The sequence below is a fragment of the Centropristis striata genome, chromosome 24, assembly GCF_030273125.1.
Source record: "Centropristis striata isolate RG_2023a ecotype Rhode Island chromosome 24, C.striata_1.0, whole genome shotgun sequence".
In the NCBI taxonomy this organism is placed as follows: Eukaryota; Metazoa; Chordata; class Actinopteri; order Perciformes; family Serranidae; genus Centropristis; species Centropristis striata.
This window is the reverse complement of record NC_081540.1, coordinates 4,487,357-4,508,530: the sequence shown is the minus strand read 5'-3', so window position 1 is coordinate 4,508,530 and position 21,174 is coordinate 4,487,357. Positions and strand designations below refer to the sequence as shown.

The 21,174-nt window shown below is 39.0% G+C and overlaps 1 long non-coding RNA gene across 1 annotated transcript in view; it reads right to left on the bottom strand.

Annotated features, from left to right (window-relative positions):
* LOC131962825 (uncharacterized) overlaps window positions 1-21,174 on the bottom strand; it is a 250,953-nt gene that overhangs the window by 221,928 nt on the left and 7,851 nt on the right. Inside the window, exon 2 of the long non-coding RNA XR_009389967.1 lies at window positions 4,992-5,151. This is a non-coding gene — a long non-coding RNA (uncharacterized LOC131962825). The remainder of the gene's footprint in view (window positions 1-4,991; window positions 5,152-21,174) is intronic.

Here is a 21,174-nt window from a genome sequence, read left to right as displayed (position 1 = left end):
AAAAGAAATTGTGCTCGCCCATTGTACAAGCCGGTAAAACCTCAGTCATTTGAACCTATACCGTGACACTTTTTTGCATAAAAGTACTCCCCATTATATAGAGCCCAGCTCCCATCATTCACCAGCACCCCGGCTCCAGCTGCCCCCCAGCTCCTATTTTCTGACTTCACTTATTTGTGTTGAGACACAATTGAATTTTCTTGGGGGTGTACAATGAGTAAATCCTGAAAGCTGACCTGCCATTGCTTCAGGTCGACTTTGACAAACTGGATCAGAAATGTGCATTAAGACAATCTATCGCTGAGTGAGGTAACACAATGGTCGACTGATGAAAGTGCTTCTGATGTGTCTGTGGTGACATTCCCAGGAAAAATGACAAGCGGCACACACCCAGACTCTTTCTCCAATGTGAAGGAGCGCAAGGTTTTATCTGGTCTTAGCTATTGTTGCACAAAGAAAAAAAAAAGATGACTATTGCACCACCTATTGCCTGAGGTGCCACCAAGGGAAAAAAATCAGTCTTTGATATTGTAACTTAACCTTCACTAAACAGAACATATATGTTTCCAGATCCTGTTTTCCAAGTCTAAATGGGTGGTTGACGTGACGCTCAATTTTTGTGTTCCCAGTGACAAATATTACTCAAATTTGATAATATTTCATTAAAATAAATGTTTTAATATGCAGTTCATTCTTCTACATCTAATCCATCTGCAAACAATGAGTATCGTTCTTCAACTATGCAAATATTCTGTTTTGAACATGACATTTGTCCACCGGTGCAACTGTACTAGGTAGCATTACTTATCTTAAAACAACTGTAATTTAATGAAAAATTAATCTAAATACATTAAAATACTTGAATGCATGTCATACGAGTGTTTACTTAATGAATCTAGAGGATATAAGTGTTAAGGTCCCTATGTAGAGTTATTATGACACATTACATTTTGTCCGCAAAACTGGTGTCCTCCTGGAGCAACGGCATTATGTAGATATAAAACAGGCATTAATGTGACCACCCCATTACTGAGAGGGGTCCTTCCAGAATCAGGAAGGACAGAAGACATCTCTGGAGCAGGTGGACTGCACACAAGATCAGTTCTGTCTCAAATATTTTCATAATATTACTATTTCCGTGCAGTGTTGGAACTGGTCGTCTTAAGGTAGTCCTTTGGTACAACGCAGTTTAAGTATTGATCTGAATATTTTTATCAATTTACATTGATTGATAATTGAAAATAATGTAAACCTTAACACTGTTACTCAGGATGAAGAATGTCTCTCATATAGCTAGTCCGCAAACTAGCATTGATTTCGAAAATGTCCACTGGTGAAACGCACTGTCCTATAGTACAACATGAAGTCAGTTTCACTTATTTTTTTCCTTTACTCCTATCATAATGAAAATTAACATAGTGAAAGCAAACATGTAAACAAACATTTTTTGTATTACAAGTTTTATTGAAAAATTAGTTTAAATATGCAAAAGAGATATAATCTGAGTCTAAAAAATGAATGGAGGTTAATGGACGGCCGCATTTGGATGGCCCGTCCTACCTGGCTGACGGGAGCTTCTCTGTCCTGCTTGGGGATTTCTTCTCCTCTGTTGCCCCCCTCACCTGTGGGGTCCCTCAGGGCTCTATACTAGGTCCCATCCTCTTCCTATTATATATTTTACCCCTAGGGGACATCCTAGTCAAACATAACATCTCCTTCCACTGCTTTGCAGAAGATGTCCAGCTATATCTGCCTCTTAATGTTGATGGGCAGGCTGCACTCCAGCCATTGCTTGATTGTCTGGCTGACATCAGATCATGGATGGGTGCAAACTTCCTCAACCTTAACGAGAGCAACTTTTAATGACTAATTTAAGTAGCTTTTTTGCATTTTCTCTTAACCTCAGAATTTGAGGACAACACAACTCAAACCTTCCTTCCCTGTTTTGTTAAAGCTAGTTTGATTTCCATGTTGAAAGTGAGAGGCTGAAATGACCACCAAAGAAAGGTCTAGGAAGTTTAGGGAGAGGCTGAATGAAGATCCTGAGAGGAAAGAGAACTTCCTGAGAGAGAGACGCAGAAAGTAAATTTGACAATGTTTGATAATTAATTTGACTTTGTACACGACATGGGCATACTAGTACTCTGTTGTCCAATGGTGCAACGGAATGTCCTGTGGTGCAACAAATTGAATTGTGAGTGGAAAAGGTATTTTAATGAAAAATGTATGTAAAAAGTGTGGGATAGTACAATAATGTTATCATCACTATGCAGCTATAAGGATGAAATGAAGATTCCTTGGGTTTTATACCAATTATAATGAACGTAACCCAGGCATTTGGGTGAAGTCTCTATGTGTACATCTTATAGTATATAAATAACATAATTCTGAATTTTTTGGGGGTATGTTTGATGTGGAAATATAATTGGGACAAACTAATATGCCTTTGGCTTATCAATCTTATCTGTCCAACATTCTCTGAATTAAATAATGACATTCTTTATTGTGTTGCACCGGTGGACACATTTTAGGACTACCACACCAAAAAGTGAATAATATGTAAAGAATTAGAAATGGACACATTCAGTTTTGAATTATTCACATATAAGGGAATATAATTATATATCATTTGACATATATTTTTGAATTATTATTTTTTTCACTTTGAATTTGAGTTCACGTCAACCACCCAAATACACAAACACTAAGCAATATATCTTCCAGTTGGGGTGAAACACACATTCTTGACACCATTTTCACAATTTTGCACGATTGAAATGCTGGTATAGCAACGTATGTATCAAAATAACAGTGAAAGAAAGAAGACAAGACAAAAATGCATGCTAGTAAAACTGGATGGAAAAAAATAAATAAAATGCAACCAAATGCCTTTTGGTAAGAAGCACTGAGTATAAATATCACCAGGAAAGTTCTCATGACAAACATGAGATCAAACAATCTTGCAGGTTGTTGTTGTTTTGTCTATTTATCACCAATATTTTTGGAAAACCATCAATTTTAATGCCCAATTTTCATGAAACTTGGTGGAAGTGTGCAGAATGGTCCAAGGATTCAATCCGGAAGGAATCACAGACGGGTTACACAAACACATTTTCACTTTTAACACTGGAAGATATCATGTATAGTTATTCCCTGGCTGCAAAGAAAGGTGCAGAAGCAATGACCAATCAGAGCAAAGTAGAGCTCTTTAGACAGAAGTTGAATACAGCTATACTTTAGTATGATATCACTGTATGAGAACATAGTGTTTTTTTACAACATGTAAGAATAAACCAAGTATGAACCTGAAAATGAAAATATAGGGCCCCCTTTAAGTTGCAGACTGTAACAACGAGCTGAAAGATTTTAAAATATACCAAAGGAGGAAAATCCCTGTGGTGATAATATGTAGGTTCCCTGTTACATTAGAGTCATTTCATCCTTTGTTAATATATTAAAAAAAAGTATAGCTGCTTTAAGAGTGTGATTCTAAAAGATAAATAGCCAGTTTAAGTTGGTTATTTCTGCCCTCTCCATCATTTTTCCATAGTTTTTATATTTTGGTTCTTCCAAGGCAGTTTAAATGCTCTTTTGAAGAACAAATTCACACTTATGTTCTCTGGACTTGGACCAAAGTCAGCATTCAGATCTAATTTCTGGCAAAGCCTTCACAGATTGATGAGGTTTAAATGTGACCTGGCCCTGAAGATTACCAGGCAGGGAAGTCCACTGCCACCTTGGTGGAGACAGATAATAAGTTTGCCTGTTCATTAGCTGCATTTTTTTTGTCCCTGAATTTAATTTCTTCAGGTTATGGCTCCAGAATCGTTAAAAGTGCAACATTTTCTATCTGCATTTTGCCCAGTAATGTTTTTGTGGATTAATTCCCTATTTAAAGACCTAATGTGTGCCAGATTTTCACTTATCATTGAATAGGTGTTGTTGGTTCACCTTGCCTTTATGAGCTGCTGACCTGAAGAGACTTTCATTAATATAGGTTTTAGTGGAGAGTCTTGTTATGTGTTCAAAAGGCTTTTTCAGACTTTTTCACTCCGCCAAGAACAGATTCTCTGGGGAAATACTGAAACCACGTCGTTAATTTTGTATTAATAGGAACAAAAAAAGTGGACTACAAAAGGAGGCTCAGCAGGCCACTAATCAACAAAGTAAAGTGTCCTTGAGTATGATGCGGAAAAAATCATGTTGTGCTTCTACGTGAGTCAGAGTGTACAACACGAACTTGGGGCTCAGCATCGACGCAAAGCATTTCACAGCGGTCCGCCTCATCCTCTGCTGCTTTGAGATTTACTACATTTGGCAAAATTGCTCTGTTTCAGTGTGTATATTCTCATTCTTTTCCTCTGTATTATATTCCGGGATGTTCCTCTTTGCCAAGAATCCTCAGATTTAATGATACTGAATATCATCTAGCAGCATCTTCAGTCCAAAAACATCAATATCCTCCATCAAAAGGCCATATCAACTGAACCCCACTGTGTACAGGGATGGAAAAGTCTACAACAGATTTGATGTTGTTCCATTTGGCTGCACCGACAGCCACTGTTTCAGTTTACTGATTGAGCTGGCTGCTGTTATGTTTCAGACATCAACTTGTCTGTCACAACAGAATCAATTGGCTCCCCGTGAAATAGCCCGTCCTCTGTTGCACTCAGATTGGCTAAACGTGGCATTTAGCATGATTGACCATCATCCAATCGAACTTTAACTATTGACCTGCGTACCCAAATCAGCACAAGCTGCCAAAAAGCTGAGAAAAACCGTGTAATAAACTGCGGTGCGCTTTAATAATACACAAAAATGGACAGTTACATTACCGGTTTCTTTTGGAAGACAGTTTTTTCTTTGAGTGGAACAGGAAAGCCGAGAGGGACGTGAAGAAGAGAAGACAAACAAAGTAAGATTGGTTTTGATGTGAGGCCAGCAGGGCTGCATGTGGTTTGAGAAGTTGGGAGATTTAACCACTACTTTACCTTTATCTTCCCGCACAGTTATCTCTTTGAGAGCTGTCCAAGCAGTATGCATCATCTATCGGCGCAGCAAAGAGGAATGCATCATGCAATCATTGAGCGATTGTATCCCCTGTGTAGTGAAGCGAGGGGCCCGGTTCTCCTGGCAGGCAGACACACATACCTACAAGGATAATAAAAAAAAAAAATAGAATTGGAAATTCAATCACTTGCATCCTTCAGTTGTAGGTTATTATGATGACGGATGTGTGTGGGCCCAGTTCACAGGGAGCATCTAGAGAATTATCCCGCTCAGCTGGAGTCTCATACATACAGCTTGAATACAGTCCCAGCAAACAGATCAAAACCTCGCCAAGACTTACACGGGCTTTCCAGCGCAACGAGATAAATGCACGCCTTTCAAAAAGTTTTCTATTATCTATATTTATTTATTTATTTCCCCGGGCTCTGACATGCACAATGAGCACAATATTGGCAGACAAAACAACAACTCACTACATCTCTGTCTCGCATATACATGCACTTTCATGCATCGATAAAGTAAACATAACACTATTTTCTCATTCAGCACAATAAGAGTCACGCTTCAGAAAGGTGAAAAACTCAAAATCACATCGACTTCTCTGAAAACTAGAACTGTTGATAAGCATGGATGGATTACTGAACAGGCAAATCAGGCACAGGCCCAAAGTCCCTGTCCATCATCTGCAACATGCTACTCAAACAGTCACATACTGACCACAAAGCATAAAGACACAATAAAGAGACACAAAGCAACTGCAAAGATACTCTAAAAAACTACAAAAAGTCAATGTGACCACAACAGGACACAAACATGACAAAAAAAGGGAGAATGTGAAAACAAAGGGACACAAAACAACCACAAATGGACATAAAAAGACCAAAAATAGACATAAAAAACCCACAACATGATGCAATGTGAAACAATCACAGGGGCATAAAAAGACCACCAAGAATCACAAAACACCTACAAACAGACACTATGTTACCATAAACAGATGCAAAACAACCTCAGAGACACAAAAAGGCCAACAAGAGATTTAAAAACGACCACAAAGAGACATAAAACAACCACAAAGGGACGCACAACAACCACAGAGGCATAAAAAGACCAAAAAGAGACACAAAACACCTATAAACAGACACAACATTATCATTAGCAGAGGCAAAAATAACAACAAAGACACACAAAACGGCTACAAAGACACACAGAATGACCACACAGAGAACCATAACCACAGAGAGATGTTTAACGTCCATGAAGAAACACAAACAACAACAACACAAACTAATCAGTGTCTTACTACTATAGCTGTTGATGCTTTTTACATGTCTGTGCCCAGGGGCCCATTGTCTCGTAGTCAGCCCATGTTTATAAGATATGCAAATCCTTGTATTATTGACCTTTGCTTCAGCTGCACTCTCTTCTCTCCTACATACCAAACATGGTGTCAGACACAAACAAATGCCCACACCCATTCATGCAACAAGAGTAGGTGGAGAGGATGTCACACTCCTCTGCACTGTAATAGTCTTTGAAACATTACCTCGCACAGCATTATGATAATACAATGCATAATGCACACACACTTAACAGCCCACGCAGGCAAATTACGTGCAAGTGCAGTGAGCTACGTTGCACTGTGCCACGGTGCTGTATAGCGCAGCTAGCAGCGGAGTGGTTGGTTGGTTGAGGTTAGGTAAGGTGGCCTTGGCTGCGGTGCGCCACCGATCAGCCGGGGTAGAGCCAGGGGCGGCGGCGTGATGGCTACTGGAACAAATGCAAAGGGAAAAGTGGCTCACGGTCCCGCAGACCCGGCGAGAGCTGACTCCACATCGGCTTGACACATGGAGCCCGCATGCCGAGAAAGAAATGAGACACATGGAGGCTTTATGGTAAAAACAAAAGGAGGGGAGAGGGTGAGAGGAAAGGACTGAGGGTGAATGGGAGCGAAAAAGAGGTGGTCTGATATCGTGTGTGTGTGTGTGTGTGTGTGTGTGTGTTTGATTGTGCACATGTGGTCAGCAGAGTGGCCAGCAAGGCAGAGAACAGACAGGCTTCAGCTGCGGTGCTCTTTCAGAGCTTCTGGCAGATGCTGGAAGACAAAACAAACACTCTAAATATAGAAGCTTGTATACACACATATAAAATATATATGCTCAAATGTCATGGGTGTATGGAGAGTTAAGTCCACCCACACGTCCATGCAGAAACAAACTCTACGTGCGCAGACACATCATGTTCAGCAGCGATCACAATTGCTCAGAATGCACAGTACATAATGTGTTGAAGGCATGATTCAGTGTTCTCTCCATCTCTCTGTATTTGTCATGAGTGGGTTCCTTTTGAAACGTCTGACAAGAGTCAACTTCAATCTCAAAGCAAACATTTGGCCTCGTGGCTTCGCTTCAATCCAACAGCGTAATGATCTGCTGCCACAGTGATGCATTCATGTGTTGCACAAATGGCTTCAGATTAACCCCCATAAGAGCTTTCTGTTGCGTGTCCACCCCCTCTTTCTGTTCCATAGTCACTGAATAAATAAACAGAATTACCACAATATAGCTGCCAAAATAACATTATATTGATTTTGAGCCCACATGCAATTAGTGGTGTCACAATTTACAATTTAATTAGGCTTCTCGATTTTAAAAGGTGCAGTTTGTTACGGATGGCCGGGGCTAGCCGCTAGCATGCTAATTTCAGTGGTGAAAATTAAAAATATGGCCAGATCTTACATATTGCAGCTTTTATCATGTGGTCAACATGGTTAAACTGAACTATATGGTGAGGTTATCTCTTTTAACGCCCGACTACAAAAAGTATATTATACTATTACATATTATACTGCATTTTCATATACTGCATCATTATACTTACATTATTCTATACTACTTATCATCATACTAAATAGCACACTTTATACCTTCACATATCGGCTGTACAGCATACCTTATATATAAATATATTTTTTCAATTTTTTCTATATTATATATCTGTTTATATGTGTATATCCTCTGCATATATAAATATATTTCATTCATTGTTCATATTACTGCATACAACCATTATTTAACATGCAACAATCTACTTTTCTCTAATGTGCAATTTTGATAATATATGCCAAATAGCATGGCCATGCAAGTATTTTCTGTATGTAAGGTGTATATATTGTAAGTGTACGTCTTATTTGTATTCTTTATTCTGTGTTGGTATCTTTGTAAACTCCTGTCTGTATCTTGAGCTGCTGTGACGACTAAATTTCCCCACATAAATAAAGTATTATCTTATCTTATCTTATCTCATCTCATCTTAAATTGCCAAATCTACTTGTGTCAGGTAGAAGGATAGGGTGAGGGTTACACAAAATGTATTAAGTATCTCCCTCTGAACACTGCCTGCATCCCTACATACAACTAGCCTTGTCATGTGACAGTACGACAGTTTGATGACTCATCACCGTTGTTACATTTGTCTGAATTTCAATACATTAAGCAGTCAAAAGGAAATTAATTATGAAACATATTCAAATGAATAAATGAAAGATACAATGTTCCCGTAGGGTTCTCATTGCTTTTTAAGGCTTAATTACAACTTGTAATGCATTATGTTAATATTATGTGGCCTGTGTGCATGCTCCCTGATTAAAAATCCTCCCACACTGCCTTTTGAACTGGTGCAGATTTGAAAAAGCCACTCTTAAAACGGCTCTTCACATTGAAACTGTTATGGAATATTTGCCCCCGTGGCTTGATCAAACAGCTCGTAGTGAATTATCAAAGTAAAAACCCCTTCACTCAGACGCTGCTTCTCCGAGGGAGGTGTTATTACAGAGAGGGGCCTCTTCAAACGAAAGCTTTCTAAAGATATAGCAAGAATAGCACGGGGGTGTTCATCTCAAAGGAAAATGAGTGAGGAGGAAATGCAAAGGCTTGTCAGGTTTGTATTTACACTGAAAAGGATGGACACAACTCAATTCTGCAGAGGATTCAAGGAAGCGGTCCTTCATAAATATCTGCTCGTGCTTGCTGCAGTGTTATGGAGGTGCTTGTGGATTTAGAACGACAGCCTTCTTGTCCCTTGTATGAGTCCCTCTGGATTTTATCGGTGCCATAAAATGTTTCAAGCAGGACAAAAAATCATTTACGGACATTTAGAGCGGATTGACAACACTGTCCATCTCGGCTGCATCAATTGTGAACTCTGCAGCTGACTTACTACGCCTGGTCACACTTGAGTACTTTACCCTTCCCTGAACTCCATTTAAGCTCCCACTGTTTACACGCATTAAGTAAAGCTCGACTTTCAGCCTGTCCCAGCTAATTTTTCATGCCATCTTGCGTCTCTTTGTCCTCCATTGTACCCTCTAAAAAAAAAAAGAAAATCCCAGATATTCATTGTAATGTGAGCTCTGAGTTAGAGTTCAAATTTCAAGGACCCTACATTTGGATTTTTTGAAGTAGCCTCTTGCTATTTTAATTTGAATAATGCAACTGTCAAATGGTTTGGCTCGGAGCCATTCTATTACTTCCACTATTCCACTTTTCCATGACATGTACGTCTGTTCCCCATCTAACCACCAGAGATTTTACAACAAAAGATCTAAACAAGAAGGCTTCAAAGAAAAATGAACAAAATAAATAATAAATAATTGATAAACCCGGTTTACCCTATTCACTCTACCCATGCATGTAATATTGATGATAGCTCTTGCACTTAGGGGTGTGACAATTTGATTGACATCTCTAACAAGCCTGCAGAGCATCACTCACTTCCTCAGTTTCATGTCTGTTTCCCACAAATTAACTTGTAAGAATTGGCACATGGGAGTATGGGAGGATTTACAAACAGCGTCATTTTCAGCAAAGCCAAATTCCTCTTCAGAGCTACAAGGTGCTGATTATTTGAAGGCTAAGGTATTGAATCATAAGATCTTTGAAAGGCCAACATCACTTGAAGTAAATTGCCAATAGTGGTTGCGAAAAGGAGAGCAATTGTTTAGAACATTTTGAGAGAATGACCCTACTTCTCACTTGATTTATTACCTCAGGAAACATTTTTATCGTGAATTTCTAGTTTAAAATCTTCTTCAATACAGCATTTTGTGTGTGTTTAAATGGCTTGAAACTTTTTATTTTCTTTCCCTTGAATAATACAAGCTAACTTTGATATCAGCCACTTTGCATGCCAAAGCCAGAGGTGAGAGGCTGCCAACATCATTAAAATACTGAAAAGTACATCAAACAAGAAAATAATATATCATTAAAGCTGCAAGCAGCAATGAACCGTTGGTGGTACTGGGCAGGTGGCATTATGACTAAGACTCAATACAGGTGTGTTTATGTTTTCAGGCCTGGACTTTAACTCAGCATGCAACATTCGGTGCAGATTTTTCAGCCTAGATCTCGAAAATCCAAGAGCAACTCGTTGGTTGACCTCAGTGCTCTAACTGGAGAACGATGATGTAAGAGATCTGCAACATAAGGTGGCGCCAGCCGTTTTAAACCTTAAAAAAAGCAATACATCTTAAAATCAATGGGATGGACAGGAAGCCAGAGGAGGGAGGCCAGCGCTCCGGCTATTTGATCACACATTCTTTTTCGGGTTGGATGACGGGCGGCTGAATTTTTTACAAACTGCAGACCATCGGATGCCCACATACAAACACTAACAACAGCCTCGCCGAGAAGTAATAAAAGAAGGAACAACTTGGCCTTTACCTCGACTAAAAGTCAAAACTGTGATGGACACTCTGATCCAGCTTCTCTTCCAAATATGGTCACTTCTGGTTTCCAAAGAAACAAGATGATGGGAGTCAGAATTTTTCTTTCAAACAAAGTTTGATTTTTTTTTTTTTTTTCATATTTACTATTGATCCTCCTACATAGTTTTATTTTTTGCCTTGAGCATGTAGTAGTCTTCACACTTCTCATGAGCCTTTAACACTCAATCGAGCTGTTAACCTACCATTATATTCTTGTGCCATTTTGTGTCTATTTTTGGTTCCCATTTTCATAGTAATTGTGTCTCTTTAAGGTCTCTTCGTAAGCATTTTCTATCTTTTGTTTTCATTCACTCTCACTCAGTCTCTTCCTCATGGCGCATGTTTGAGTGACATTTTTTAAGGTGAAGGCCAGAGGGTGGCCCCTGGCACTTTTGGCCCCTGGACATGTGCTCTTTAAGTCCCTTCAGTTGTCCATCCATAACTGCAGTATTTTGTAGCAGAAGATATGTGATTTTAGCAAGGAATCAAGAGCTGAAGCACGGTTAAATATATCCTCTGATTGCTTGTTCTGGAAGCAATCAAAAAAGCTGTTTTAGTGTTTTTTTAGTGGTTATTATGATGATTATTATTTTTATTTTTATATCCTGTCATTGTTATTCTATTCTTATTCTTTTCCGTTCAGTATTATGATCCAGAGACCTCAGACTAATTAGGCTTGTTCACCACCCTGTATGAATTAGTGCAGAAATAATAAATAAAAAGCATGAGCTGAATACTGACAATCTGTTTTCTAACTTTCTACGGATGAGATAGAAGAATTTTCTGGAACAACGGTTCACAACTTACACGAATCGCACCAGTGGCACAATGAACTCTGACAGGCCTCGTACAACACAACTTCATCAGATCTGATTATAGTATGTACACCATGTACTCCTGTACCAGGAAGAGAATAGAAGCTCTGATTGAAGTGCAATTACAAACTGTAAGAGATCAAGAGTGAAACTGATAAATTGACAGAAAGAACAGTGTGTGTGTGTGTGTGTGTGTGTGTGAGTGAGAGAGAGATAGAGAGACTTTCCCTGGAATCCCCCTCACTGTCTGCTGACACGGGGAGTCACACATTGTAATGAATGTCACAAAGGTTAATGAGGTGCCTCCTTGGGCGACCTGCTCCTCGAATAGAGACGAAGATGAAAAAACTAACTCTTAGACACACATTTAGATCTGGATTACAGGGAACAGTTGGTGACCTCCAACCCCTCTACACACACACACACACACACACAGACTCACACTCACACAGAGCTGCTCCTACAATCCAACTCTTGAGGATCTTGAAGTATAGACTGGAAATACTGCTTGAATTTCCTCCCGGGCTATTATATCCATAAATTGGCTCCGTCTAGTTGTGAACAATCTACAGTCCTGAATCTAAAAAGAATTGGAATAATTTAATTTCAAAAAGGATTTCAATTACACTGAAAGCTTTGCAAGCATAGATTTTTCTGTAAAAAAAAAAAAAAATCCTGTCTTGTCAGCTCAAACCTTCAGTAACCTCAGCTATGAATCATCCTGTGTGACCAAATTAAAAGAGTCAGTCATTTGCCCTGGTAGAAAATTCCACTGCACACAAAAAGTGAAGGACAGCACTGGAGATGGTCTGCTAAAAACCTACCAACTTTAAAGCTTTTGCTTTCAAATGTGTTTTGTAAAAAGGCTCTTTATCTGAAGGATGAAAGCTGCTTGATGATCCATATGACCTTTAAAAGATGCATATGATCTTTTTTCTGCCTCATTAGATAAGGACAGCTTAGTGCACCTGATGCTGTTCATTGACAAGCACCATCCTCATGTCTGCAGAGAGGGCCAATTAACAAATGCCTTAAAGCTGCAGTCTTTGAAAAGGCCATGAGGGGGCAGCTCAAAAAATGTTCTGATTGCATAGAAATTCACGAGAACATGTTACCTACTTCTCAATTGATTTTTTTTACCTTGGTAAATATTTTCCTAATGGGTTTATGATCTCAATCAGAAGTTTAAAGTCAGCTAAAATGCCAAACTAGAGGCTTCAAATCAGTAGAAAAACACAAAACAATGGGGGTTATCATGATGGCTACATCTAGGGTTGCAAAGGGGTGGAATATTTCCACAAAATTTCCACAAACTTTCCAAGGGAAGTTAAGCAGGAAAATTTTGAAAATATACCAAATCAGAAACTGGGAAATGGGATTTTTTTGTCAAGATTATGCTACAATATATTTCCCCAGCTATTACTATTACTATTTAAGTTCCCTGTTAAAGGCCAGTGAATGAAATGGGTTTATTCCCATATATTCCTGATAATTCCCATAAATTCCCGTTAATTCCCACTGGAAGTTTCCAACTTTGAAAATCCCTGAACTATCCCTAAACAAACACAAACATTTAGATGACATTTTGCAATGATTTATACAATTTATGGAGTATAAAAAAGACTAATATTTTGTTCCTCTTCATGTAAACTGATCAGGAATCAATCAAAGGCAGCAGCAACTTTTTCATCTCAGCAGAGACACACAAAAACAAATATAAACAGTAGGAACACACATTAAAGGCTATTTCCACAGACTGCTTACTGACAATCACAGACAGAAAAAAAAGATTTATTGTGTGTCTCAGAGATGGATTTACACCTCAAATTGACTCAGCAGGTCCAGAATGCTGAATAAATTGCAGTTTTTGTTTTGAAGTTCATTTTTAAATACCTGCCTCTCACTAGGGCTGCCAGCATGCAAAGCACAAAAGTGCTACTTGGAAACTGAAGTAGCAAATGAAGAAGAAATGTCGAGAACAGCTGGGCTTGACATTATTTGTTTAACTGCTGTTATGAAGAAATCATAAATAACTTGTTATATCCCAGTTTGTTTCCATTGAGTACAAAAGGTTGTTCAGCTGACAGTTAATGCATTACGTGTGTCCCTTATAGATTAACAAAGAAAACACCACAATATTGCAAACAGAATGTCTTTTTTTTTTTTTTTTTTTTGGCGTGCTAAAAAAGCAACTCAAAAATTAAAGAATAAAAAAATGTATCTCACATTTTGTGGTATTTTCTGTTTAATGTATAAGGACCACCAGCACTATGTTTTATACATCTTGTCAATATAATTAATTTATTATTTTTTCTTTTTTTATATGTATTTCGTATAAACCCCTGTGAACATCTTGATTTGAAATCCTGTCAAAACAACCGTTTGTTTTCTTGAGATAATGAGTTATGAATTATTTTGTTATTGTGAGAAAAACATATCTTTAACCTGTGATCTTGAGATAACATTAATTGCAACCACAGCCTTTGTTATTTTCCACAGTTTCCATGTTTTCCACCTTACGTTAAATATGAAAATGTAAGACTTGACACAGATGAGTTCTCACCCCCCTCAGAGGTACAGAGGCAGCCCCCCTTCCCACCCTTATATATTTCGGTATTTGTACAACCCAGTATTTACAATCTGTATAGGGTCCTCAATCTCCAAAGGATCTCAAAGCAAACAGAAATTGTGTTGCGAGAAAGTTTCCTCCGAAATACATTTTGCTCTGTGTTAGAGGAGCTCCGCGGCAACTCTATCTCAGAGGAGCAGGTGTGTTTGGAGGCAACTGTTGTGATTGTCATCTATTATAGAGAAACCAAAAAGCCTAAAGTTTGCAAGCACTCCTTCAGAAAAGAGGGAACTGGAAGCAGGACACACACACACACACACACACACACACATACACACACACACACTGGAGGACTCACGCAGATTCATATGCTTCCAGTTTGGTTTTGCATTCATTTTTTACACCACAATCTGTTGAGCTATGTCTACAGGGTCCTATCCTTAAATAATAGATGTATTAGAAAATGGAGCATTTCTACCACTGTAAAAGTCCATGAATAAATCACGATTATGAACGTACACCCATGTGTATGTGTGTATGCGCCTGCATGTGGAGCTCTGCTTGTGTTCCTGCGTCAGTGCTTGGCCCGTTCGTGCAGTGCAGCCTCCGATTAAAAGGCCCTTTTATGAGCTTTTCATGTTGTCATCACACTCTCCTCCTCTGTGCCGCAATTGATTTTTCTCCCATCCATCATCCATTATGCTTAAGTCTGGTGCGGTTACTTTCAAAATGAAATCTTTTACAAATGAATGATTAGTGCAGTCGGACTGAAAGACTAACATAAGAATGTAGCACTGAGATCAATGCAATTGGATTACTCCAACTGAGCCCCAGTGTCATTACTTCATTTTATAGATCTGTACAGCATGAGTTAAATGGGGGAATTATTGCAATATACTGATGCTAATTTGACTCTTTTTCTCTCACTAATTCCACCATCCTTTTATTTAAAGATTTGTTATAAAATTGCTGTATCACATTCGCTCTAATTACCATTTTCTCCAGAAACATGATTCTGCGTAATCCAAACTGTGATCACACATTATAGCTCTATGGGTGCTTATTAAACTTCTCCATTTGGTGAGACATTTGCATACATAATTTCACAACACTGCAAATGATATAAACCCTTGTACTTTTTAAATATTTCATAATAAACACTCTTCTGTTCACAGCTTCTGGTACATCTTTCTCCATCTAATTTAATTTCCTGCTACCTGACAATTACAATGGTAGCACCACTGGATCCAATGCACCATCCATCTTCATTTTCACGCCCGCATGTCCTTTATCCCTCCAACAGGTCAAAGGTGAAATGTCATTTGGATTGACATTTGACCGAGCGCTCTGGTGATCGCTTTCTGTGAAGTGCACAGATTTTCATTTAATGACAGTGAAGACAGATGGCTGGGTAGAATAGTGACATATGACTCTGTAGAACTGGTGAACATGTAAAAAGCATGTGTTAAGGCTGTGCAGTTGTGTGCTTTTGTCCTATTTTAAGCATTTTCTATGTCAGTTAAATGCCCATTTTATGGCTGTCCGTACATCAAATATATAAAACATTGCAGGACTGTAGCAGAAACACAAGTACTTGGTTAGGGTTTAAAAAACATGACGTCATACAATGCTAAATTCTCAGAAAATCATGCCCACCGTGTCAGATAAACAGATGGTTGACTGATAATCACGTTTGTCAGCATTAAGTCAACATCATCTTTTTCTTTCATTATTTTTTGTACCGGCCTTTCTATTTTGAAATTGTTATCATGCATTAGCGTGGTTGACTAATACTTATTTTAATTTGGTTCCTTTTTCCTTTTTAAGTTGAAACTATAATGTGATTTTATTTTTATAATGTTGCCTATTTGTTTATCTTTGTGTTGCAGTTTGCTTTTAATATCTAGCCAGGGACAATGGATGAAAATGAACCTATGGCTAACTCCGGTACATTTACAGCAATGTTTATTAATGTACATTGCCCCGGTTATAAATAAATAAATAAATAAAAAACATAAGATTTAAGCCTGCCATATTAGTATTTATGTACTATATGGAAACATAATGCTATATAGCTGATAATTTCCATATTCCACCACAATATAAGTTACATCTTGTCAAAATGCCTTTGCTTAACTAAAATAAATGTAGGACTGATGAGCTGTTTGCACCCTGAGATCAGTTGATTAAATGACTCATGCCTGTTGTGCTTCTGCTTGGTTTGGAGGAAAAACCTGCAGCGACATGGCCCTTTATGCAACAGTTTGGACATGCCTGGTCTAGATATTTAGATTGGTGACAAAACACGCAACATTGGCCATACTTAGTCTCAGTTTCCCATTGATGTCCCCATTGTCACTGCTGATGACTCATGAGTCTGAATCCACTTTTGTCCTTTAAAAAGGCATTTTTTTGTTCTTGTTTGTTTTATTCATTTGTCAGCTTGTAAAAACATAATTCTGGGTTATTCACCCTGTTGGTAGGACATTCAAGCACAAATCAGCTTTTAGACATATTTGTCAAATTGAAAAGGAGGCTCTTTCTGTCCATACAAAGTCAAAGGAGAGATATGGTTTGTTTTCCCCTCTGATAGGGGTGGGGCTTAAGTGAGCTCTGTCTCTAATATGTTATGTGATGTCACACAAGGCAACCATATAACAAAGCCAACAGTTGCCTTAGAATAACTATGTCTCATGAAATAACTCAACGTTGACTTTAGGTTGCACTGGAGACATGAACACGTTTCAAACAGAAAACACTCATTTTATTTAGTGGCTACAATTATAATTAAGTATCATACTGAATTACTGGAATGCTTCTTTAACAGGAACACATTGTTCAATTGATTTCATTTGTGTACAAGAGCATCAACACATTTTTTACAATGTCATTTAGCAGACACTTTTATCCAAAGCGACGTGCATCAACAAATGTGGATGTACAACAAAACATGTCACTCCTCTTCACCTGGCACATTAAATCCATCCAAGTAACCCAATTAATCTGTATCAAAGAACAAAATGTGTCCATGAAACAACAGCAGATGTAGAACATTCAGTACACACAGTGATGTCGATCAAACCTGAAATAGGCCATCATCAGCTAATGAGGTCTGGGTGCTTCATTGTTGCTTTGTTTCTCCTCTGATGTGATTTTATTTATTTATTTATCATGTATTCTCAAATGCACAACAGAAAAATGGGCAGGAAATTAATTAGAGACAAAGTAATGTTGCTGGTTCTTTTGGAAACTAGACAGATTTGGAAAACTTGAGGTAAAAATATTCTTAAAATTGATGCTCGCATGCCAACTTTGCGACTCAGGTGTTCGACTAAAGCATTGTGAGAAATAAAAGCACATATAAGTAAGTCTGTAGCTACAGACTGCACTATATAGAAACTGGATGCTCTCACACTGCCCACATTAGGTCATCACAGGGTGACACACCAACAAAGACGCCTGCAGTGTGACTGTCTCACAGAGCAGAGAGAAACATAAGGCAATACTGTGCAATCGCAAGAGTAAAGAAAAAAGAAGAGCAAAGGCACAAAGACACAACAAACAACAGAATATGTGATAAAACAGGAAGATTTGTTGCATGATATTTGAGAGTGAAGTGTGATCTATCATGTTTAAAATGTCCACCTGAGGTTGGCTCACGCTTCCGACTGATTGACACCTCACCTGTAACATGCTGCCTCCACAGCTCAGTGCCGGCCTCAAGGTGAATCTCATCACATTGATTTATGTCCAAGAAGCACACAGAGGCCAGCACGCAAAGTCACATTCACTCACACACACACACCCACCCACCCACACATATGCATGCACTGATCAAACACACGCAAAGTCAATAATTTGACAGGTGTCAAACCCGGCTTTAGTCTGCTTCCCTCCCTCTCCTTTTGCCCTCATCTTTTTTTTCCTTTTTTTAAATTTCCACATTCCTTCAGCTCCAGAACTCCAGTGCCCCTGAGTATTAATTATTTGTATTGCCTGTGCTCTGATCTACGGTCTCCTGTTAGGATTTGCATGGATGGTGCAAGGCAGGCATGTCTAATCCTTTGCCACAGAGAATTCAGCATCTTTATATAATAAGGAATACGAAGAAAAGTTACAGAGAAAAAAAAAAGAGAAGTTCAGTAGCGTATTAGTTGTTGCTTAGATTTCCTCCAAATGGTTAATGATGAAGAAGTCTGCAGCTGCAGAAGAAGATTCAGATCAGATTTTTGGAGCCTTTTTACACTATATCAAACTTTCAGGTTTGGCAGTGGATCACTCAGAGAGAACAAAAAGATTTACTGATGAACTTACATTATTCACACACTCAGGGACACTTTGAGGCCTTAAAGTAAGGCACGAACACCCGCCTAGAGTGATGCCTCAATTAGAGACTGATTTTAAATTAAATTACCATTACTGAAATCCCAAGGTCATGGTGGCTTTTGGTTGAGGGATTTTAAGACCCACTTTATCTGCGAATCTTTGAGTTCTTCCGTTTGAAGCTTCCTTGCTGAGGATTCGGAGGGTAGGTGTAATTAAATGCTCCCAGACTAGTGATAACTGCGACCAGGATTAAATGTGTTGAAGCAAAATGAACTGAATTGTGACTGGAAATGATTAGCAAGAATTGTTAATGCTGGCACCGGCCTTACATCCATTACAAAAGCTGATTGTCAAGCATGGTGCGTCCTGTTTGGTCTTGGGGATTTTGGTACAATTTGTAATGCTTTAGTCCTTGTTTGTACTTTGAAAATGAAAAACACTTTCCTTTATTTTGTGGGCAGACAGGATGGAAATCATGTTATATTTGGAATAAAATGGAATTTAATGATTCAGTCTCAGACTGATCGCGTTGTCCCTTTTTGTAAGGGAACTCAACCAGTGGTGTATAAAAAATTCATAAAGTGTCTGTGCTATCCTGCCGTGCTTTGCTATGTGTAGCAGAAGGACAGGCTTTGCACAGCATGGGGGCGAGTTGAGTGGATGTACAACACAATGGAAGACTGTATGCACATGTGGTAAATCACACATTGTGCTACAAGGTCACAGTGGACTGAAGGATAGGAATCATTGCATTTACTCTCTCTCTTTTTATTCACTCTCTTGTACTGCTTCAACATGTTGGAGCCTCTAAGTAAGCATTGCCTTTATCTAACTATTTGTTTACATCCTTAAAATCCATCTTGGGTTTCTACATTCAGTACTTTCATGAGATCATTTTAGCACTCTTTCTAACCATCACTTCCATGCACTGGATCCTCTGGTGCTGTAATGTTGTAGTTAGCAAACTCGCCCCCAGATGTGCCTTTGCTTGCCTGGAATAAAATCCCAGCAGGCCCCGCTCAATATATTCTCCCCCACTCTTAGACTGCCTCAATTAGGAAGTACTACAGCTACTCCCCAGGCATTGCGGTTAATGAGAGAGTTCTCTTAATCTTAGCTTTAGTCTTACTTGCCTCCTTAAATAGGGGGGTATAAACAACAAAGAAAGTGGTATTTTTCAATTATATTCTCTCAATAATTCAAAGGCGGCTTTGTCTCAGTTGAACCTGTCTGGCTGGGGATCAAATCCCATCTGAATGTCCTCACTGCTATCAGTCTTCTCTGCGTAGTCCTCCTGATTCTGTCTGTTCTCGCTGAGGAGATGTGGGTGTTTGTGAATACAGCTAAATGAAGCATATCTCTCATCAGCAGCGCCAGTCTCTCGGTGGCTCTCATTCTTCCACTACGGGGGCTTTAATTGAATTCAAGCAAATGCTTACCAGGAGGGATGCAAGCTGTGTCCAAAAAAAAAACCAAAAAAACAAAAGGATTTGTGTTACTGTCCAAAGCACTAAATCAAGTAGCATCAGGTGCTGAATCAAGAAAGTTGTAACAATGTCCCTGTCCTGTGTCAAGAAATAGGGGTTCCTGCCCATGGTGCTGATGTAAGAAAGCTGTGTCACTGTCCATGGTGCTGAATCACGAAAATGAGGGTCACTGTCCATGTCCTCCATCAAGAGAACTGTGTCACTGTCTACGATGCTGAATCAAACATTGTGTGTCACTGTCCATGGTGCTGAATGACAAAATGGGTGTCAATGCATGTGTCCATGTCCCAAATTAAGAGTGGTGTGTCTCTGTCCATGGTGCTGAATCACAAAATGAGGGGTCACTGTCCCGCTCCTGTGTCAAGAAATGGGTGTCACTGTCCATGGTGCTGAATCATAAAATGAGGGTCACTGTCCCTGTCCGGTGTCAAGAAATGGGTGTCAGTGTCCATGGTGCTGAATCAAGAAATTGGGGTCACTGTCCCCCTGTGTCAAGAAATCGGTCTCTGTCCATGGTCACGATATAAGAAAGCTATGTCACTGTCCATGGTGCTGAATCAAGAAATTGGGGTCACTGTCCCTGTCCTGTGTCAAGAAATGGGTGTCACTGTCCATGGACTGACATTAGAAAGTTATGTCACTGTCCATCGTGCTGGATGGCAAAATGGGTGCCAATGCATGTGTCCCTGTCCCAAATCCATGTACCGAATCACGGGTTACTGTCCATGGTGCTGAATCAACAGGCAACAAGTGCCTGAACTACCATGCTACTACTTCAACTAGTACTGACTATTTTCCAAATCGAGGATTTATGACATTGTCAATCATGATTCATAAGTTCATATAACATGTTTGAGATTCCTGAGATCGACAGAACATATTGATTTAGAACTTGAGCTGTCACAAATGCTGTTCAAAGAGTTAAATTGTAAAGACTTGCGTGTCACTATGCATGGGTCTAATTAAAGGATTGAGTGTCACTGGTAACAGATCTGGTGCTGAATCAAGACATGTGGGTCAATGCCCGTGTCCTGAATCAATAACTGGTGTCACTGTTGATGGTACTGAATCCAGATAAGAGTCCCAAAGTATGTGTCCATGTCCCAAATCATGGGTTACTGTCTGTGGTGCTCAATCAGACATATTAGGGAAAGTTCTTGATAGGACAGTTGAAAAACATTTTATATGTATGTTTAAATAACA